At 38.9% G+C, this 23,964-nt stretch overlaps 1 non-coding gene across 1 annotated transcript; it reads left to right on the forward strand.

Moving 5' to 3' along the window:
- Positions 1–15,108: 15,108 nt before the first annotated feature.
- Positions 15,109–15,181, forward strand: TRNAT-UGU (transfer RNA threonine (anticodon UGU)). Its single transcript has one exon. It is a non-coding gene; the product is annotated as a tRNA-Thr (tRNA).
- The last annotated feature ends 8,783 nt before the right edge of the window (positions 15,182–23,964 follow it).

Raw genomic sequence — 23,964 nt, forward strand, 5'->3', positions numbered from 1 at the left:
CACTTTTCTAAGAATTTAATCATTTCTTCCAGGTTTTCCCTTTTATTGGCATATAGATGCTTGTCTTCTAAAGGAGATCAGCCCTGGGTGTTCTTTGCAAGGAATGATGCTAAAGCTGAAACTCCAGTACTTTGGCCACCTCATGCGAAGAGTTGACTCATTGAAAAAGACTCTGATGCTGGGAGGGATTGGGGGCAGGAGGAAAAGGGGACAACAGAGGATGAGATGGCTGGATGGCTTCACTGACTCCATGGACGTGAGTTTGAGTGAACTCTAGGAGATGGTGATGGACAGGGAAGCCTGGCATGCTGCGATTCATGGGGTCGCAAAGAGTCGGACACGACTGAGCAACTGAACTGAACTGAACTGAGATGCTTGTAGCAGTCTTTTATGATGTTTTGTATTTCTGCAGTATCGTTTGTAACTTCAACTTTTTTCATTTCTACTTCTATTGATTTGGGTCCTCTCCCTTTTTTCCTTGATGAATATGGTTAAAGTTTTATCAATTTTATCTTCTCTAAGGAGTAGTATTTCGTTTCATTGATCTTTGCTATTGTTTTATTTGTTTCTATTTCATTTACTTCTGCTATAATCTTTATGATTTCTTTCCTTCTACTAATTTTGGGGTTTTTTGTTTGTTTGGATTCTTCTTTCTCTAGTTGCTTTAGTTGTAAGGTTAGGTTGTTTATTTCAGATTTTTTTTGTATCTTGAGGTAGGATGGTATTTACATAAATTTCCCTCTTAGAACTGCTTTTGCTCTATCCCACAGGCTTTCAGTCATCATATTTTCATTGCCATTTGTTTCTATTTGGTTTTTTTTTTTTTTTCCTCTTTGATTTCCTCAGTGATCTCTTGGTTATTTAGTAGTATGTTGTTTAGCCTCCATGTGTTTGTGTTTTTTAAGTTTTTTTTCCTTGTACTTGATTATTAATCCCATACCACTGTGGTTGGAAAAGATGCTTGGTATCATTTCAATTTTCTTCAGTTTACTGAAGTTTGATTTGTGATCCAAGACATGATCTGTCTTGAAAAATATTCCGTGTGCACTTGAAAAGAAAATGTATTCCATTACTTTCAGATGGAATGTCCTATAAAAATAGATTTAGTCTTTCTGGTCTAACGTGTCATTTAAGTCTTCATCCATCATCCATCATGTGCCCAGTCATGTCTGACTCTTTTGAGACCCAGGTTCCTCTGTCCTTGAAATTTTCCAGGCAAGAATATTGAAGTGGGTTGCCATTTCCTTCTCCAGGCTGTCTTCCCAACCAATGGATCGAAACTGCATCTCTTGGGTCTCCTGCATTGGTAGGTGAATTCTTTCTTTACCACTGAACCACCTGGGAAGCCCTGTTTAAGTCTTGTGTTTCCTTGTTAATTTTCTCCCTGGATGACTTATCCATTGGTTTAAATGAAGTGTTAAGTCTCCAATTCATATTGTGCTACTGTCAAATTCCCCTTTTGTGGCTGTTAGAATTTGCCTTATTTATTAAGCTGCTCTTAAGTTGCTTGCACAAATATTCACAATTACTTTATCTTTTTCCTGCACTGACCTCTTGATTATTACATAGTACCCTTCCTTATATCTTGTAATAGTCTTTATTTTAAAGTCTATTTCATCTAATATGAGTATTGCTACACCAGGATTCTTTTGATTTCCATTTGTAAAGAATATTTTTCCTATCCCCTTACTTTTAGTCTGTATGTGTTCTTAGGTCTGAAGGGGGTCTCTTGTAGATAGCTTATATATAAGTCTTGTTACTGTGTCCATTCAGCCAATCTGTTTTTTTTGTTGTTGTTGTTGGGACATTTAATACATTTACATTAAAAGTAATTATCAATATGTGTGTTCCTATTGCCATTTTCTTAATTGCTTTTGACCTATGTTTCTTGCCTAGAGAAGTTCCTTTAATGTTTGTTGTAAAACTTAGTGGTGCTGAATTCTTTGAACTTTTGCTTGTCTGTAAAGCATTTGATTTCTTTGTCAAATCTGAATGAGATCCTTGATGGGGAGAGCAATCTTGGTTGTAGGTTTTTCTCTTTCATCATTTTAAATATGTTCTGCCACTCTCTTCTGGCCTGCAAATTTTCCACTGAAAATCAGTTGATAACCTAATGGGAATTCCCTTGTGTGTTATTTGTTCCTTTCCCTATGCTGCTTTTAATATTTTCTGTCACATTTAATTTTAGCTTGATTAATATGTGTTGGCATGTTTATTTTGGAGTTATTCTGTATGAGTCTTTCTGGGCTTCCTGGACTTGGGTGACTATTTCCTTTCCCATGTTAGGGAAATTTTTTACAATAATTTCTTCTAATATTTTCTCAGACCCTTTCTGTTTCTCCAAAATAGAAAGGAAACTTGAAAGATGCAAAGAAAATATAAAGCAAAAACATAAAAATGATCCAAAAACAAAAAAAAAAACGAATAAAAACACCAAAAAAAACCCAAAACAACAAAAAGAAAGTAAAAGAAAAAAATTTTAAATAAGTAAAAATTTTTTAAATCAACAAAAACTGAACAAAATTAAACAAAATAAAAAAAAGAATAGCACTAATAAGAATAGTTTCCAGTGGCCTCTTCTGTTAGTGTCTTTGCTCTCACAGTGAGCTGCAGCCAACACCTACCTCTCCAGGAGGCCCTCTTGTTATCACTAGCTAGGTCCCTGGATCTGTTGTGGGCAGTATAGGGCCAGCACAGACTCTGACCTGGCCCAACTCTTGCATATACTTGCCCCCAATATCACTGCTGCCAAAGTTAGACTGGTCTCCGAACACTTGTTGTCTATTCCCATAGTCCAGATGCAGGTTTTACCAAGCTTATTGTGAGGATTTAATTCATAGCTCATGTAGCAGCAAGGCCAGATTTCCATTCTTTTCCTTAGTGGCACCACTCCTGGGGCTCATCTTTGGCTTTTCTCCACCTCTGCCTGTGTGTGACCCTCAGGCATCTGTCCCCTAATCAGGCAAGAGGGAGCAAAAGCAGCAGCTGACTGGGGCACTTACTCAGATTGGGGTTGGGTGGGGCAGGTATGATGGCCACAACTAAGGTGTGTGCCAAGTGCCCGCTGAGGCAGAGACCAGAAGGCAGTTGCAATAGAGCAGGGTGTACTTGCTCTGGTGGCAGTCCCTCCCAGTGACCACAGAAGCAGGGGCTGGCATGTGAGGGCTATGGTTACCCCACCCCTTGCACACCAGTCAAGAATGACACCTCATTTCCCAGGCAGACCGCACTTCCTCTAGGGGCATTCCCAGCCAAGGAGCCATTCAGTCTTTACCCTTGTGTTGTATCCACATGGTCAACAGCAATCCTGTCCCTGAATCTGTTCTCTTAACCCCATGCTTTAGCACTCATCCCCCTTCAGCATTGGCAGATTCCTGTCTCAGGCAGGAGGGTCCAGGACAGACTCTGGAGGCTTTGTGAAGGGTGGTGCTCAGGACCCTGGAGCTTACACAGATGGAGGAGACCATGACTTGAAGTGTGAGTGAGCCTGTTTAGAAGGGTCCCCTCCTAGTGCTCACAGAGACCAAGCTCATGGGCAAGGAAGGCAGTTGCCATGGCAGCCCCACCCCTTGCATGCCACTCAACAATGATTCCTTGCCCCTGTGGTATCCTGGGCTTTTTCCAAAACTTTCACAGTTGTGAAGCTCTTAGTTCCTCTTCCTTCAGGCTGTCTTTTCAAAGCCAACAGCTGTCTCCTCCCTGGGTCCACTTTCCAGCACCCAACCCGTTTCTGTGATAGGAGACACACAGCTCAGGCTGGGAGTCACAAGGCTGCAGCACAGACCATATGAAACAGGAGGAAAGGGGATGAGGCACAACTTTGGAAAGAATGACACAGCCCAAGGACACAACATAAAATGATTAGGATCAAATGGGTCCAAGATGTCAGACAAGTTGACTTCAGCTAGACCTTAATCCTCAGTATATGCTCATTGTAGCACATCAGCAAGCTAAATGGCACACCCAGAGGCACCATGACAGTTCCAAGGCTGACCATAAAAGACCGAAAAGTGGCAGTGGCCCAATTCCTGGAAATCTCCCTCCCACAAAAAACAGTTGAAATAATCCTCCCACTCATTAGCCTATGAAATTTGTTCAGTTACTTAGTCATGTCTGACTGCAACCCCATGAAATGCAACATACCAGGCTTCCCTATCCTTCACCATCTCCAAAAGTTTGCTCAAACTCATGTCCATTGAGTAAATTATGTCATTCAACCATCTGTCGTCCCCTTATCTTCCTGTCTTCAAAATTTCCCAGGATCAGGGTCTTTTCCAATGAGTCAGCTCTTTGCAACAGGTGGCCAAAATATTGGAATTTTAGCATCAGTCCTTCCAATGAATAATCAGGGTTGATTTCTTTAGGACTGACTGGTTTGATCTTGCTGTCCAAGAGGCTTCTACAGTACCACAGTTCAAAGGCATCATTTCTTTGGTCCTCAGCAATTTTATTGTCCAACTCTCATATCCGTACATGACTACTGGAAAAACCGTAACTTTGACTATACGGACCTTTGTCAGCAAAGTAATGTATCTGCTTTTTGATACTTGTCTAGGTTTGTCATTTCCTTTCTTCCAAGGAGCAAGTGTCTTTCAATTTCATGGCTGCAGTCACCATCTGCAGTGATTTTGGAGCCCAAGAAAATAATGTCTCATTGTTTCCCCATCTATTTGCCATGAAGTGATGAGACCGGATGCCATGATCTTAGTCTTCTGAATGTTGACTTTGAAGTCAGCTTTTTCACTCTCCTCTTTCACTTTCATCAGAAGGATCTTTAATTCCTCCTCTCTTTCTGCCATTAGGGTGGTGTCATCTGCATATTTGAGGTTATTGATATTTCTCCCAGAAATCTTGATTCCAGCTTGTGCTTCATTCAGCCTGGCATTTTTCATGATGTATGTACTCTGCATATAAGTTAAGTAAGCAGGGTGACAATATACAGCCTTTATGTACTCCTTTCCCAGTTTGGAATCAGTCCATTGTTCCATGTTTGGTTGTAACTGTTGCTTCTTGACCTGCATATAGGCTTCTCAGGAAGCAGGAAAGGTGGTTTGATATTCCCATCTCTTTAAGAATTTTCCACAGTTTGTTGTGATCTACACAGTCAAAGGTTTTGGTGTAGTCAATGAAGCAGAAATATGTGTTTTTATGGAATTTTCTAGGTTTTTCTATGACCCAATGGACATTGGCAATTTGATATCTGGTTCCTCTGCCTTTTCTAATTCAGCTTGTACGTCTGGAAGTTGAAGCCTAGCTTGAAGGATTGGGGGCATTATTTTGCTAACACGTGAAGTGAGAGCAATTGTGTGATAGTTTGAATATTCTTTGGCATTGCCCTTCTTTGGGACTGGAATGAAAACTGACCTTTTCCATCCCGTGGCCACTGCTGAGTTTTCCAAATTTGCTGGCATATTGAGTGTGGCTCTTTCACAGCATCATCTTTTAGGATTTGAAATAGCTCAGCTGGAATTCCATCATCTCTACTAGCTTTGTTTATACTAATGCTTCCTAAGGCCCACTTGACCTAACACTCCAGGATGTCTGGCTCTAGGAGAATGATTACACCATTGTGGTTATCTGGGTCATGAAGATCATTTTTGTATAGTTCTTCTGTGCATTCTTGCCACCTCTTCTTAATATCTTCTACTTGTGTTAGGTCAATACCATTTCTGTCATTTGCTTAACTTTGCATGAAATGTTTCATTGGTATCTCTAATTTTCTTGAAGCGATCTCTAGTCTTTCCCATTCTATTGTTTTCCTCTGTTTCTTTGCATTGTTTACTTAAAAGGGCTTTCCTATCTCTCCTTGCTATTCTTTGGAACTCTGCATTCAGATGGGTATATCCTTTTGTCCTTTGCCTTTGCTATGGAGCCTATGAAATTACCCTCTCCATAAGCTAACTGTGCCACATATTGAGGCCGCACTCACCCTCTGCAATGGCCCACATTCTGTCTGTGAAGTGTTTCTCTCTGAATAAGCCACTTCTTACTTATCCATTTGTCTCTCACTGAATTCTTTCTGCAATGAAACATTGAGAACCTGAGTTTCATTAGGTCCTGAAACCAGGTCTGTGTTCACGGGTGGAAGACCATAGGTTTGGGCCAGGTTCACGTCCCAGCCACCTGGGTTCAAGTCCCAGGCAGGGTTTTGGCCAGGTTTGAGTCCTGGCCTCTTGGGTTTGAGTCCCAATCTAAGGTACATTTTCACATGTACACAGTTTTATTTTGTCCTGTCTTCCACAGACTGTCCACTGAGCTCTCCTTTGATCCCCCAAAGGTTATTTTCTGTCCCCGCTGATTTCCCCACTGCAAGGGGGGTTTTCTAAGTGCAAGATCCTCTTCTCGCCCTCAGTTTACCACCATGGTTCCTGGTCACTTGTTTGTTTCCTCTTTTCTTTTTTTCTTTCATCCTACCCAATTGAGAGGGAATTCTGCTTGTCCTTTTAGATGTCTGAAATCTTTCACAAATGGTCAGCATCCGCTCTGTGCGATGTATTCTCACATTCATTTGCAGATGTATTCTTGATGTCCTTATAAGGAGAAACTAACTCCATGTTCTCTTATTCTGCCATCTTGACTCCTCCCCTCTGCACCTCTTTTCTTACTAGTTTATTTCTAATAAACCTGGAATACTATCACTTTTTCTTCTACTTTCTTTGTCCAGGGCTGCCAGGTGGGCTTCTTTCATAAAATATTCCTTTCTGGAAGAAGAGTGAGTATAAGAAAGACTTGTAAAACAGCTACAGATACTAACAGCAGCAACTCTACTAGCAACCAACGGGAAAAATTTTGTAGAGCCTGAACTGAGCATATGTAAGCCTTGCACTGTTCCCTTATCACTTAGAGATAAACTTGTGGATTCAAGTAAACTCAAGTCATTTCTTTCAGGTAGAGGGGAAGGATATATATATAACAAAGGGAAGTGCTAGGCGTGTATCTCAAGTTTGGAGTATACGGTAGGGACCCCTCCAAATGTATCTCTTTGGACTAAATTTCTGGAAAATTGGAGTGGATATAAGGCCTAACGTGCTCATATGCTTAGTTCTTAGAGATTTTATTTTATATTCCTCTAATACAGTAAAGTAAGAGGATACAATTTATTAAAAAGGGAGAAAGAGAAAGAATACAATTAAGCACAAAACTTTCTTGACCTTAATTTGGTGGCTAAAAATCTTCAAGACCTGCTTTTGAAAGACAGTCCTACTACTGACAAAAAAATCATGTCCTAACTAGCCATTTCTGTTAGTGATGATTTGCCAGGAAAGTAGCTCAGGATTCTTTTAGAAGAGATTATCCAGAACCAAATCTCTCCTCTCATCAAAGCACTTTTACTGGAAATCTAGAGATTCATGTGTCTTGAAGACTATCAGTTGTGATATTTTTATGAAAATACTCAGTTTTAGGTTTGACTTTCATAAAACATTTCTAGCAGTATCCAATAAGGATAAGATTATATATAAATTCTTTCTAACCTAATAGATTTCTAATAATATAGATCATTTAGTATTTTTATAAACAGTAAAGTAATTTCACTAGTGAAATTTAAATATACTATTTAATTTAACAGCATTTGCTGAGCACTATCTGTGCCAAGCATTGTGCCAGACTCATCTTTCCATGCAGTGTGGCCTGAACTAGCAAAGACAAAAATAGGTTACAAAAGCAATAGCTAGTTGGCTTAAAACTCAGCATTCAAAAAAACTAAAACCATGGCATCTGATCCCATCACTTCATGGCAAATAGATTCTTTCTGGAGTTATTTCTCCCCTGATCTCCAGTAGCATATTGGGCACCTACTGACCTGGGGAGTTCCTCTTTCAGTATCCTATCATTTTGCCTTTTCATACTGTTCATGGGGTTCTCAAGGCAAGAATACGGAAGTGGCTTGCCATTCTCTTCTCCAATGGACCACATTCTGTCAGTGGACCACACTCTACACATGGACATCAGCAGATGGTCAACACCGAAATCAGATTGATTATGTTCTTTGCAGCCAAAGATAGAGAAGTTCTATGCAGTCAGCAAAAACAAGACCGGGAGCTGACTGTGGCTCAGATCATGAGCTCCTTATTGCCAAATTCAGACTTAAATTGAAGAAAGTAGGGAAAAACCACTAGACCATTCAGGTATGAGATAAATCAAATCCCTTATGATTATACAGTGGAAGTGAGAAATAGATTTAAGAGACTAAATCTGATAGATAGAATGCCTGATGAACTATGGACTGAGGTTCGTGACATTGTACAGAAGACAGGGATCAAGACCATCCCCGTGGAAAAGAAATGCAAAAAAGCAAAATGGCTGTCTGGGGAGGCCTTACAAATAGCTGTGAAAGGAAGAGAAGTGAAAAGCAAAGGAGAAAAGGAAAGATATAAGCATCTGAATGCAGAGTTCCAAAGACTAGCAAGAAGAGATAAGAAAGCCTTCCTCAGCAATCAATGCAAAGAAATAGAGGAAAACAACAGAATGGGAAAGACTAGAGATATCTTCAAGAAAATTAGAGATACCAAGGGAACATTTCATGCAAAGATGGGCTCAATAAAGAACAGAAATGGTAGGGACCTAACAGAAGCAGAAGATATTAAGAAGAGGTGGCAAGAATACACAGAAGAATTGTACAAAAAAGATCTTCACGTCCCAGATAATCACGATGGTGTGATCACTCACCTAGAGCCAGACATCCTGGAATGTGAAGTCAAACAGGCCTTAGAAAGCATCATTACGAACAAAGCTAGTGGAGGTGATGGAATTCCAGTTGAGCTATTTCAAATCCTGCAAGATGGTGCTGTGAAAGTGGTGCATTCAATATGCCAGCAAATTTAGAAAACTCAGCAGTGGCCACAGGACTGGAAAAGGTCAGTTTTCATTCCAATCCCAAAGAAAGGCAATGCCAAAGAATGCTCAAACTACCACACAATTGCACTCATCTCACATGCTGGTAAAATAATGCTCAAAATTCTCCAAGCCAGGCTTCAGCAATATGTGAAACGTGAACTTCCAGATGTTCAAGCTGGTTTTAGAAAAGGCAGAGGAACCAGAGATCAAATAGTCAACACCCGCTGGATCATGGAAAAAGCAAGAGAGTTCCAGAAAAAACATCTATTTCTGCTTTATTGACTATGCCAAAGCCTTTGACTGTGTGGATCACAATAAACTGTGGAAAATTCTGAAAGAGATGGGAATACCAGACCACCTGACCTTCCTCTTGAGAAACCTGTATGCAGGTGAGGAAGCAACAGAACTGGACATGGAATAACAGACTGGTTCCAAATAGGAAAAGGAGTACGTCAAGGCTGTATATTGTCACCCTGCTTATTTAACTTATATGCAGAGTACATCATGAGAAACGCTGGGCTGGAAGAAGCACAAGCTGGAATCTAGATTGCTGGGAGAAATATCAATAACCTCAGATATGCAGATGACACCACCCTTATGGCAGAAAGTGAAGAGGAACTAAAAAGCCTCTTGATGAAGGTGAAAGAAGAGAGTGAAAAGGTTGGCTTAAAGCTCAACACTCAAAAAACTAAGGTCATGGCATCCGGTCCCATCACTTCATGGGAAATAAATGGGGAAACAGTGGAAGCAGTGTCAGACTTTATTTTTTTGGGCTCCAAAATCACTGCAGATGGTGACTGCAGCCATGAAATTAAAAGACGTTTACTCCTTGGAAGGAAAGTTATAACCAACCTAGATAGCATATTCAAAAGCAGAGACATTACTTTGCCAAGAAAGGCCTGTCTAGTCAAGACTATGGTTTTTCCAGTGGTCATGTATGGATGTGAGAGTTGGACTGTGAAGAAAGCTGAGTGCCGAAGAATTGATGCTTTTGAACTGTGGTGTTGGAGAAGATTCTTGAGAGTCCCTTGGACTGCAAGAGATCCAACCAGTCCTTTCTGAAGGCGATCAGCCCTGGGATTTCTTTGGAAGGAATGATGCTAAAGCTGAAACTCCAGTACTTTGGCCACATCATGCGAAGAGTTGACTCATTGGAAAAGACTCTGATGCTGGAAGGGATTGGGGGCAGGAGGAAAACGGGACGACAGAGGATGAGATGGCTGGATAGCATCACCGACTCGATGAACATGAGTTTGAGTGAACTCCAGGAGTTGGTGATGGACAGGGAGGCCTGGCGTGCTGTGATTCATGGGGTCGCAAAGAGTCAGACACGACTGAGTGACTGAACCGAACTGAACTGATGAACCTCTATTTTACTCAGGAGGAAACTTAGGTAGAGACTATTTAAGCATCTTAAGATGATTCAGTAGATAATGACAGGACCAGGACTAAAGTCAACAGTCATATTATTAAAAGAATATTTAGAACATAATCTGTGATTTGTTTCGATGATTACATTTTTCCCACTCACTGCACCATATTTGACCATCATACTGACCGGCAGTGAGGGAGTGGCTAAGACTGAGGCTTATTTCTAAGAGGATAGCACTCCCTCTGCCCTATCTATCCTTGGACTCTATCCAGGTATGACAGACAGGCCTCAGCCAATTCTTTCCATATTTCTCTATACCTGGCTCTTTCATCATCTTGGATCACTAGTTTCCTTTGACTTGAGGAGCAAACTTCTCACAACTTTATCTTTTCTCTGTGGCTATTTTGGAGACAGGAATAAAGCTCAGAGGGAAAACTACTCTTTGGAGTCTTTAACTCTAGAAGCAGATGTAGATGTATACCTTTGAAAAAAATTAATATTGAAGATGTATCACCCATTTATTTATTATTACAGAGATAAATTATTTCTGAGAACCAGTTCTAAAGCTTAGAATTTAATATGCAAGGAATCCAGTTTAAATTGCTAAAAATACTTCAATGAAAAAAATCTTTGAAATACATGAAATTTATGAAAATGTTAACAAAAACCATAATTAACACACCTTTTAATATGTAATTCAAAATAATTCAAAACCCTAGAAGGAAGTATAATGAGTTATTTCACAACATGTGTTCTGGAGTAAAGGTGGCTTTGTTTTTAATTCTAGCTTCACCATTTCCTTCCTGTGTAATGGTGGACAAATTATTTCTTTTTTTTTTTTTAATTCATTTATTTTAATTAGAGGCTAATTACTTTACAATATTGTATTGGTTTTGCCATACATCAACATGAATCTGCCACGGGTGTACACGTGTTCCCAATCCTGAACCCCCCTCCCACCTCCCTCCCCACACCATTCCTCTCAGTCATCCCGGTGCACCAGCCCCAAGCATCCTGTATCCTGCATCGAACCTGGACTGGCAAAAGAGACACAGATGTATAGAACAGTCTTTTGGACAAATTATTTCTTACTGGAGTTCACTTTCTTTACAAATGGAAGTGGTGCCACTTTAGTGTGTCTTTCAGATTTGTGCTATAAAGGTTAAAAAAGCTATTGCAAGTAAATTGCTCAGCATAGTACCTGGTAGTGATAATAAATATGAAGAAACCAAGAGAATACATCAAGAATGACAAATGGTGGATAAAATCCCTATAAAGAATGATCATGGATATATTGCAGCAAAGGATGGTGAAACTCCACAAGATATCTCTAGCATCACATTGCCTGTTGTTTGCTGAGTATTTTCTGCCCTAATTGGATCTAAGCCCTATGCTTTCCTCAGAAAATTCCTAAGCATTGAGCCAAAAGCCTTGCCCATTTCTGACTTCCCACAGTTTTCACAGGGCATGCTATCAAACCTTACTGCAAGTGACAAGTTTTAAACTTCAGCCTTATCATGAGTCTACCTGAAATGAACAGTTGATTCTTTCCAGTAATATTTGTATCGTTCTTCACATGATGCTTCACCATTTGATACAATATCACATTCTCTCATTGTCCCAGAAGTTCCTAAAGAAACTCATAATTTTTCACATTTTAAACATAACATATTCGATCTCAGTCAAGTTTAAACCTATATCATTGGATTCCAAATTGTGTGTTTTTAAACATCAAGTGGTCTGTAAAACAAATATATTTTAATCAGTATAGATTCAAATACATGGTTTACTCAATGTGATTAAGGAAAAAAATAGTCAGAGAAATGTTATCAAGTCCAGGCTGTGTTCATCTCCAAAGTGATTTAAAATCTTAGCCACATTCAACATGGTCCCGCTAGATTTGCCTAATATGTAAATCTTACTCATTTAGTTAGTGGGTTTTTTTTTTCCTTTTCTTTATAAGCAGGCTGTTGAGAACAATTTGGTTATAGTAGCAGTTTCATTCTGCCAATGGGGTGAATAAATACTGAGATATCATACATAATCAATCATGCAAATATAACATATGTCCATATGTCCAGGGACTAGAAGAAATTACACTACACCTAGAGCATGCTGCACATTCTCACTAAATATTTATTCTTGATTTATGAATTGCTTAAAATAAGACTAGGTCATTGAGAAATCAGGCAGGGACCCAATCAGAATTTTAATGATCTTGGCTTTTTGCCCACTTTTATCATAACATGTGTCCTTTCTTCACTAACATTTAAAGTTGTGAAACACAACTTGTCATCTCATTCTCCATTTGGCTTGGCTTTTTTTTTTTTTTTTTTTTTTTTTTTTTTGCTTGTACTGAATCTGTAAACAAATTGTTATATTGACTTTCAGCAAATGGCTTTTAAAGTACTACACATAAGAGTCACCTTGGAGAGCTTATTAAAAATACAGATTGCACACTAGGTATTACCTCAGAGATCTGGGTGTGACAAACAAATATGCACTTTTAACACAAGTGTGTTGTCGAGGCCACACTCTAAGAAGAGATGTTATAGTGAAATCTTTTTTTTTTTTTTACTCTTGAAAAGAGGCAGACAATATTAACAATACACTGTCATTTTTGTTCTAAGAAAATTCTATTAATCAATTATGTTACCATCTCTCTGATGGTTTGACATATAAAATAGTTGTTGGGTAATGTCAATGGACAGGGAGGCCTGGCGTGCTGCAATTCATGGGGTCGCAAAGAGTCGGACACGACTGAGCGACTGAACTAAACTGAACTGAAAGTCGATGGTAATATCAGCCTTGGTCATCATTAACATGGAATGGATATTCAGCCCTTTAACAGAAGGAAGTAAGGAATTTTAATCATTAATTCTGCATACCTAGTCACTTATAATTTTATTTTTTGTACTTATTAAATGTATCTTTTCCATAAATTATAAATAAAATAAATGTGTATGATATAAGATAAAGATATTTTATAATTTAGTTTAAGAAGTATTTCAGAAGTTGATTTTTAGTAAAATTTAATGAGAATTCAGTGATCTGACAATAATATTGAGACTCACTATTAGCTGCTATATTCAAATTTGATAGCTAAATTTTGAGTCTCGATATTATCACCAGATAAAATCTGAATATGAATTTGGCTATCAAATTAGAATATAACAAAGTGTCTGCTATCAGGATACTATTTTGCTTGGGCTGATGTTAGTGATAGTTGATTGGGTTGTTTTCCCTGCAATTTTTCTTGCATTTTTTAAATTTATTTTAATTGAGAGTTATACATCTCTGTACTCTTTTACAGTCCTTTAATATATATTTCTCTCTACCCTGTCCAAGTTAGTTGCAACAGATTTCTTATAACTCATAAATATATTAAGCTCTCTCACCTTTTAAAAGCTCTTGGTTGTGTATTGTGGTCACCTACAGGGTGGTATATTTGACTCTTGTTCAAGACCGACTTTGTACCTGTTACTGGGCTAGACCATGTGTCTGCCTCACCAGTCCATTCACTGACCATAGCTAATTGGTCAAAGTATAGACTCCTGAGGAACACTAGGCAAATGAGGTTTTCTCTTCAATAAATTAGAATTGAGACCAAATAACTTTACCTGTCTATGCTGCCTCTTAAGTGGAATAAGGTGCATAGTCCCTTCTGTGAACAGAAAGTTCTGCAGAGAGAGAACAAAACAGACATGACTCCTAAATTTTTATCTCTGCTTGGACCTCTCCTCTGAACTCCAGGCTTACATATACAACTGTCTATTTAACATCCTGATTTATTTCTAATATAACATGCTGCTGCTGCTAAATCACTTCAGTCATGTCCAACTCTGTGCAACCCCATAGATGACAGCCCACCAGGCTCCCGCATCCCTGGGATTCTCCAGGCAAGAACACTGGAGTGGGTTGCCATTTTCTTCTCCAATGCATGAAAGTGAAAAGTTAAAGTGAAGTCGCTCCGTCGTGTTCGACTCTTAGCGACTCCGTGGACTGCAGCCTACCAGGCTCCTCCATCCATGGGATTTTCCAGGCAAGAGTACTGGAGTGGGGTGCCATTGCCTTCTCCAAATATAACATGTCTAAGCCTTAAATTCTAATCTTCCTTTCCAAAGTTTCTCCACCTGTTATTCCCCATTTTACTTAATGTAACTATATACTTTGTGTATCACACACATGAAAAGCTGAGTTATATTTTACCTCTCTCTTTTATCTTATATCCATTGTCATCAGCAAATTCTATTGAATTTTTCTTTAAAACATATTCAGTCAGATCACATTTCACTATCTTTACTGTTTATTTTCCTGGTTCAAGCTCCCATCATCCCTTATGTGGGTTATTGCTATGGTCACCCAACAAGTGTTCTTACTTTCATCTTTCACCCTCTACAGTCTATTCTCACAAAAGCAGCCAGAATGATTCTTTAAAAATGCAAAATCCTGCAATTTCTCTAATCAAAACCTTGTGACATGTCCCCAGTGTGTTTATTTTGGAGGTCTAAGTCATGTCAACTACCTAAAAAACCACCATTAGTACTTGAAAACCAAAAGCCTTAATTAAGATAACCAGGTACTCTGAAGGCCTCATCTGGGCCTAGTAGAACTTGGTTTTCACTGGCTTTTACTCTTTAAAGTGACTTTAGGCATATCTTCAAACTCATCAAATTCTAAGTCTGTGCTTCTGTAAAGTGAAAAAAAAAAAAAAAAAGGAAGAAGGGACTGGCATCTGCTCTCCTACTTTCCAAACATTCTTTTGAGGATAAAAATTGGGGATATATGCAAGAGTACTGCACATATATAAATGATTATCATTGGAAAGCAACACAGACCTTGAACTTTGGTATTCAAATAATGGAAGAAATATAGCATCTAAAGAATGCAGCTTTGGGACTTCCCTGGTGGTCTAGTGGTTAAGACTCTGTGCTTGTACTGCAGGGGGCATGGGTTCAATCCCTAGTTAGGGAACTAAAATCCCACATACCATGTGATATGGACCAAAAGAATTGCAGCTGTCAAGCATTGTGCTTTAGAAAGTATACGGATTTAGATTTCATCTTTATTAAAATTAAAATTTTTGAAATTTTAATTCGAAACATAAGTGAATTTGATGGGACATCTGAAAGGTGGTTACAGTAAAGGTTGGGGTGTAACCAGATCCACACATTTAGAAAATAATATGCAAAATGAGTGCAAGTTTGTTACTTTCATATAAAAATACCGAATAAAAATACATAATAGAGTCTCCAAACCACTGTATTTTTTCCATGGACAGGCTGAAAGGAAAGATGACAATCAGAAGGGAGCTTTCTCTTTCTAATTAAAAACAAAATATGTAAAAAGTTTACGTGCAGATTTTTATATACTTTGCATATTTTCCTCAAATGACTGAATTTGGGAGACCAGTAAGCTATAATTCTGTCCCCACTTCTGAGTTTTGATTTAGTAAGAACTATTCACAGGCATTATATACAAACATCATAAACAATACAACAAGAAGATAAAAAGATAGTTGACATAGCCATCAATTCCTATTTTGCCAGTAAGACCACAAGGAAAAGAATACTAGCACACATAAAATGAGGTAGGCATTAACTTAAACTTTTATCATTGACTATTTTCCCATACCTATTCACTTCACAGCCCTGTGTCTCTGCATCTAGAGATTATCACTTTGTAATGCGACAGCCTAACTGACAGCCAGTGCCTCCTCCTGCAAAGAGCAGAATTATATTGTGTTCTTTTATAAGTCAGTATCAGTAGAGATTCATCTTTTCTTCAGTAACTCAAAATCCTGCCTTTCCTATTGATCCACTGCTAATGAAGCACGAGTTTTGAAGAGTTTTCTCTTCAGAAAAGAAGTTGGGAATCTGTCCTGGAATGCAGCTAGGCTCATCCCTACTGGACTTGGAAAACTCAACAATGCTCTCTCTTCATGTAGATGACTGAGTAGGGTCATCTTCTGTGACACAGGGAAGAGGCTGACACAATTATATCTGGCATCCTTATTCTTAGTCCCCAGAAACCTTGATTTTCTCATTCTAATTTTTTTTGGGGGGGGGATATCTTTTTCAGTCTTCATTTGCCATGTCATCATGGATCACTAAGAGGAAATAGTCAAGTGGATAGGCTTGATTGGAATTGAGGACTTGTGGAAGGCACAGGAAAAGAGTCTTGAGAAGTAAGCAGATGGTAAAGGACCAGCCACACATGGCAGAGAATATTTGTCCTGTCAGTAACAGGCAACAACTCAAAGTTTCAAGTCAGATCTCATATTTCATTAAAAGAAAAAAAAAAAAAAACACTTTAATGAATATGGAAGGTGAACTGGCTTCATGATGGAGAGAGTGGACAGAGCAACCCAATGAGGAAGCTGGAGTGCCGGGAGCCGGCGTGAGGACCTCCACCCGTGGCAAAGGTCATTAAGAAGGAGGCTCGACATACGCAAAGGCAGGATGGAGCCTCAGGAGTCCCCCTGGAAATTCTCAAACATCTACCCCCAAAACCAGATCCTGCCTACTTTACTACTTTGTGCTCTCACCTACACCTCTGACTTTATGGGGGGCTGTCCCCCACCACCTCTTTCAGAGAAGGAGTTAACTTAGAGCTCCAGTTAATAATAATTCCTGGGCATGACAGGAGTGTTCCAAACTTACAAACTCCTCTGAAGGTTCTCTAGCCTACCTGACAGGCTTGTCCAGCCACATGTGATTGCTCACAGCCTCCCAACCATGAGAGGCATGAGATGCTTTAAACGTTCTAAAAACAGGTTCCTTAGAGAAGTTAGAAAACCATTAGTATAAGTATAGTGGGCTGATTAGAAACTGTATTGGTGAAGGGTTTTTCATTTGTTGAGCCAATGTTTGCTGCTAAGTCTCCACATCCCCTGCCTTTACACACATTAATGAATATATAGAAGAAATAAGTATTAACCTTTGATATTAATCACTTTAGACCTTAGGCTAAGTAAATTCTTTCCTTAATTAAAACCCACTACACCCTCACCCTATAGGAATGTAACTTTATTTGGGTGGCGTCTGTTTTAAGAATAATCACCCCTGGAGAAATAAGTGTTGACTGACCGCTGTCACAAGGAGAAGGTCATAAATTGTCAGCAGGCCCCCTAGCCAGAAGATGATGTAACACCCCTAAGACCTCTGTATACATCTGTATGAAGCACCTGACTTTAATAAAAGTCAGGACTGCTGGCCCCGCGTGACTTTTGTATAACATCTCAGTGTATAAAAACAGACCCTGGAAAATAAAGAATTGTGATCAGTTCCTCAAAATACTGGTCTCCCCATGTCTCTCTCTCTCAAACTGTGGCTGAGTCTCCATCTGGAGCGCGGAGCCCGCCAAGCTTACTAATTATGCCTGGGCTTCTAAGATCCGACCCGGGAGGCCTCAGTGTCTCCTCTCCTTCGGGAGAACGGAAGGACACCTGCAGCCTACATAAGTGGTGCAAGCTTCTTGTCTTGAAGTTTTATTGGTTTCCTGCGTAAACCAAGCTACTCAGCCTCTTTTCTCCACTGAATTTTCCTGCTGAGCTATCCTCATTCTATTACTCTTTATATCTCTAATTAATATCTAATACTGAGCGACTTTCCCTTCCCTAAAGCCAGTGTATTCGCCGATGCCATCTCTCCTTCGAATTTCCCTGGATCCACCAGGGCTGGACCCCGGCACTGGAGCACTAATTCAGATTGGAAATAAGGAAAGATCTGAACTAGGACAAGCAAGTGAGGACTGGAGATGAGGGGAGATAATTGAGAAATATTCAACTAGATTTTATGTTACAGGTTGGAAAGACATATATCGTTGTTGTGTTAAATAATAGAGTTTAGAAAATTTCTTGCTCTAGGGCTAAAACCCAAACTTCTAATTAAGGTCCTCCTTCCGGCATTTTAGAACTAATTTAACATCTAAGTCTAACATTTTCTCCTCCTCACCTCCACATGTATAGTTTCCCAACTACAGTAGTTTCAATGTGGGAAAATTAATGGAGACTTGCTATCTACCCTCCAGGGATGTTAAGCCTGGTTAACGAGTCATCTGATGAGAACCTGTCCTATTTTTTTTTAGGGCTTTCCAGCTCTCCAGGGTTGTACACTTCGCACTGACTTTCCTGTCTTGCATAAATTGATGATCTTGATTAAGTATCTGGACTTGAAGAACGGACCTTAGAGATTCTTAATTTCAAAACTCTGAAATGCCCTGCAACACTAGAATCCCAGTCTTTGAAGTCAGAACCAATCTTGGGCATTTAAGATGTCTGAAGCTACCTTAAGTTTTCCCTTTTTCCTACTTAAGATTTCATTCTTACTGTGTGTCACCATTTTTGCCTGGGTAGTTGCTTCAGATTCTTTCTAGATTTAGTCTTTATTCTCTCGAGACGTACCACATGGATAGGAAATTCATTAAGGATACTAATGCCCTATTTATACTAATCCATTTTTAACTTAGAGAATACATACAAGAGGGGTTCTAAATGTTGATTATGTATCAGAGTCACTGTAGAATTAAAAAAAAGAAAGGAAACAAAAGAAAATGAGAAGTCAAACAATATGTACATAAATGGATTAATTCTTTCATAGTCTGTTCCCATTGGTCTAGATGGCAACTGCTGCTGCTGCTGCTGTTAAGTCGCTTCAGTCGTGTCCGGCTCTTCGCGACCCCATGGACTTCAGCCTACCAGACTCCTCCGCCCATGGAATTTTCCAGGCGAGAGTACTGGAGTAGGTTGCCATTGCCTTCTCCAAGATGACAACTAAGTATCCCTAATTTTATCAAAAGCTTCCTAAATATTTTTGATGAGGTATCAACGTTGAAAAAAAATTTAACATTTTACATAATAAAACTTCTTACTTTGAAATGGGAGGGAACACAGGACCCAACTAAGAGGAATCTTCTAGTTAGAGGTAGCAGCAGAGCACAAAACTTCTCTCTCATATGTTTTCTGTTTTTAGTAAATTCTTTATCCTCATTACTTGACTCAAATTGGTAAGAGTATGTATCTCAATATGATGCTTAACTCATGAGCTCTTTTATTCTGAAGGGTCAGTAAGCACTGGAACTTATTGTTCAGTCAAATTCAATGACAATAATATTCAATAAAACCTTCATAAATAACAAACCTGATTTTAGTCAAAATAGCAACAACTATTTACGTAAGCAGTTAAATATATTTAATCAGTTAAATATCAGTTATATAATGAGTTAAATCTGAAGCTACAGGGTTCAGAAGCAACCCAATAAATATCATAATATGGACTCAAGTATTCAACTGCCAGTCTAACCCATAATTCCCACTTCTCATCTTTTAGGAGCTTGAGCTTATAATAAATGTATAGTAAGCATTGCTCCAACCTGTTTGAAACATGTTATATCATTTATGATTATGAACTTGTGCTCACAAGAATCTGTTTGCAGCCAGTTATGCTAGCTTGAGTTTCTTGGGAGATTATGGTAATAAAACTGATTGCGGGCTTATATTCAGAGATGCTATGGTTCTTCCTTTATTCCTGGGCTTGAGTTTATGGATTACTTACCATAACATCCCAAGCAAATATTATATTTTATTCTTTTGTATTCAAAGCTATTTTTAAAACCTTTTTGGCTTTGTGCAATAATTTGTCCTTGTTAATGAAAAAAGCACAACTCAGCTAACAAACCCCACACATGCCATACTGTGCTTCAGATGAGTGCCCTTAGATGCCCTAACCTAACCTTACCAGTTAATAAATCTGTGTGATAGTATCTTTTGTCTTATATGTTGACAGAGGTGTCATGTCTCAAAATGGGCATCACTCTATGATTTTCTGTAAGGCATGACCCAATGGGACCAGACTATCCTCTACTAAATGTTGTCAAATTGGGAATTCTTGTTCTGTATGACCAATTTCTCAAGGTATTTTGGAGACTCCCAATAAGCTACTGAATGCTGTTTAAAAAGAAGAAGAAGACTTTAAGGTATCTAGAAAAGATCCTAACTTCAACATAAATGTTTACCCTCCCACACAAGCTCCTTTCCATTACAGGACTGAAATATATATGAAAATATGAATATATATTGCTGTGGATGGATGGATAGATAGACAGATAGAGATATGAATACATACACACATATAATCTGTTGACATGATGGGCTTCCCCAGTGATGGAAACTCAGAAAGAGTGCTAATTGAATGGCACAAAATAGAATAATTTTGATGAGATATTATGTAGGGATGTTGAGGGAAGATGAAAGTTGGCTTACAAATTCCTAACCAAGAAAGGTGTACAGAGTTAAAGAACTTGATTAGAAAAATTCCTAGCGGAATACTGCTCATACACTGTAATTTAGAGTCCTGCTCAATGAAACACAAAAGGAATACCCAACTTATCATCAAGTTAGCAGAGATTAAATATTGTTAAGAAACAGAGGACTTAGTAGGCTAACAGATATACAAAAGAAAATTAAAATGTTGTTCAATCACTTAAATCTTTGCAACCCCATGGACTGTAGCACTCAAGGCTTCCCTGTTCTTCACTATCACCTTAAGTTTGCACAAACTCATGTCCGTTGATTCAGTGATGCTATCTAACCATCTCATCCTCTGCCGCCCCTTTCTCCTCCTACCCTCAATCTTTTCCAGCATTAGGGTCTTTTTCAATGAGTTGGCTCTTCACATTAGGTGGCCAAAATATTGGACCTTCAGCTTCAGCAACAGCCAATCCAATGAATATTCAGAGTTGGTTTCCTTTAGGATTGACTGGTTGGATCTTCTTGCTGTCCAAGGGACTCTCAAGAGTCTTCTCCAGCACCATAGTTCAAAAGCAACAATTCTTCAGTGTTCAGCCTTCTTTATGACCCAATTCTCACATCTGTACATGACTACTGAAAAACCATAACTTTAACTGTATATACCTTTGTCTCAAAGTGATGTGTCTCTGCTTTTTAATACACTGTCTAGTTTTGTCATAGCTTTCCTTCCCAGGAGCAATCATCTTTTAATTTTATGGCTGCTATCACTATCTGCAGTGATTTTTTGAGCCCAAGAAAGTAAAATCTGTCACTGCTTCCACTTCTTCACCTTCTATTTGTCATGAAGTGATGGGACCAGATGCCATGATCTTAGTTTTTTGAATGTTGAGTTTCAAGCCAATTTTTCCACTTACTTCCTTGACCCTCATCAAGAAGCTCTTTAGTTCACCTTCACTTTTCCGCCATTAGAATGGTATCATCTGCATATCTGAGCTTGTTGATATTTCTCCCAGCAATCTTGATTCCAGCATGTGATTCATCCCACTTGGCATTTCACATGATGTACTCTGCATAGAAGTTAAATAAACAGGATGATCATATACAGCCTTAAGGTACTCTTTCCCAATTCTGAACCAATTAGTTGTTTCATATCTGGTTCTAACAAAAGAATACCAGTGAATAAAAAGGGCTCCAGTGGGATGGTCGCCCTGATGTAGTTTTTAACCGAAATCATGTGTCAAACTACTGTCTCAAAAATTAGAGAGATATACAGTCAGAGTCAAAGAATCATAAATTAATAGACACCTCCATGTGAACCAGTACCAGGATGGAAATACCTGAATTATACTTGGCAAATTGCTGGAGACTGCATGTGGACAAGTTTGAGAACTGAAACTCAAGGGCAGAGGCCTGATCTTAGTGGGGAACTTACACTTTTTTGAGTTTTTCCTCCAAGAGTCCTATCAGGTTCTCACAGTAAAGACCAGAGAAATAATTCTTACTCTTTCCAGCATGGAGAGGGGATATATCACCAATCTGAAATACTCCAGAGAATTCAGCTCTTATTAACAAACTCTGCTCTCAAAAAAACCCTATTTCTCCAGAGGTTAAATGACTGGGATTTTACCCAAGCCTCACCAACCTGGGGAAAAGGGAATGCCCAACAAAAGCCCATCCTAGCCTTGTATATGGGGGGAAAAGCCCCCACTAGACCTCCATAAAGGAGAAGGGAAATATCAACTCCAGTCCCCTCTAGCCTTCCTGCCAAAACCAAGAGGGGAGGGCCTGAGAAACGACAAGCACTTAACCACTTGCGAAGGTCACAACCCAAGTATACAGGCTCACTAAAAGACTGAAATTCATCATAGAAATAAGACTATGTAAAGTTTTCTCTCTCTCTTCCTACCACCACATCAGTAGGGCTTCTGCATAACAACAGAGGAACACAACTGAAAGAACTGCACATTTAACTTTACTTAAGAACAAGTCTTTAGGGAACTCCAAAGACAATGGGAGAGATAAAAAGAATTCCAGAGGAAATTTTAGCCTGTGACACCAGCAGGCACAACAATGGTAAACACAATTATACTCCTAGCCAGATAAACATCAAACCTCACACTAAAAGAATATTTACTTCAGATATTTTTATCCACTACATAATGTTCAGGTTTCATTTAAAAAAAAAAAAAAAAAAAAAAAAAGGCATACTGAAGGACAAAAAACTAAGTTTGAAGAGACAGGGGAAGCATCAGAACCTGACAAAGATATGTCAGAATGTTGGTATTATCAGACCAGAAATTTAAAGTAGTTGTATTTAATAGGGATCTAATGGAAAAAGTCGGAGAAGGCAATGGCACCCCACTCCAGTACTCTTGCCTGGAAAATCCCATGGGCGGAGGAGCCTGGTAAGCTGCAGTCCATGGGGTCGCTAGAGTCGGACACGACTGAGCGACTTCACTTTCACTTTTCACTTTCATGCATTGGAGAAGGAAATGGCAACCCACTCCAGTGTTCTTGCCTGGAGAATCCCAGGGAAGGGGGAGCCTGATGGGCTGCTGTCTATGGGGTCGCACAGAGTCGGACAAGACTGAAGCGACTTAGCAGCAGCAGCAGCAATGGAAAAAGTGAACAACATTCAAGAACACATGGGTAAAGTAAGCCGACAGATGAGAAGTCTAAAAAAGAATCAAAAATAAATACAAGAAATCAAAACACTGTAACAGGAACAAATATCTTTGATAGATTTTTTAATAGGGGGCACAGCTGAAAAAAAATCAGTGAGATTAAATCTATATCAATAAAAACATCAAAAACTGGAAAAAAGTGAAAAAATAAAAAATAAACCCAGAATACCCACAAACTATGGGAGAACCACAAAGCATGTAACATATGCTTAAGGGGAATTCTACAAGAAGAAGAAGAAGAAGAGAAAGAAACAGAATAAATATTTGAAGCAACTGATTAGTGTGAATATCCCAAACTAATGTAGAAACGACACCACAAATCCAGGAATTTCAGAGACCACTAAACATAAAAAGTGCTTTTTAAAAACCTATAATTAAGAAATAATATTCAAATTGAAGAAAATAAAAGACAAGAAATTTTCAAAGAAAATTTTGAAGAAGCTAGGGAAAGCAAGCAAACAAACAAAAATAATAGTAATAATGATAACCTGTAGAGGAGTATAGAAGGAAATGGCAACCCACTCCAGTGTTTTTGCCTGGAGAATCCCAGGGACAGGGGAGCCTGGTGGTCTGCCGTCTCTGGGGTCGCACAGAGTCGGACACGACTGAAGCAACTTAGCAGCAGCAGCAGAGGAGTATAGACAAGAAAAAACTTCCCAGAAAAATAAAATTTGAGGGAATTTGTTACCAGTAGACCTATTTTTGAAATGTTCACATTCTCATAGGAAACAATAATGAGAGTTTACATCTCTCACAGTTAACTGATATAACTGGATTTAGAAAAGGCAGAGGAACCAGAGATCAAATTACCAACATCCACTGGA

This window comes from Bubalus kerabau, chromosome 11, assembly GCF_029407905.1.
Source record: "Bubalus kerabau isolate K-KA32 ecotype Philippines breed swamp buffalo chromosome 11, PCC_UOA_SB_1v2, whole genome shotgun sequence".
Classification (NCBI taxonomy): Eukaryota; Metazoa; Chordata; class Mammalia; order Artiodactyla; family Bovidae; genus Bubalus; species Bubalus kerabau.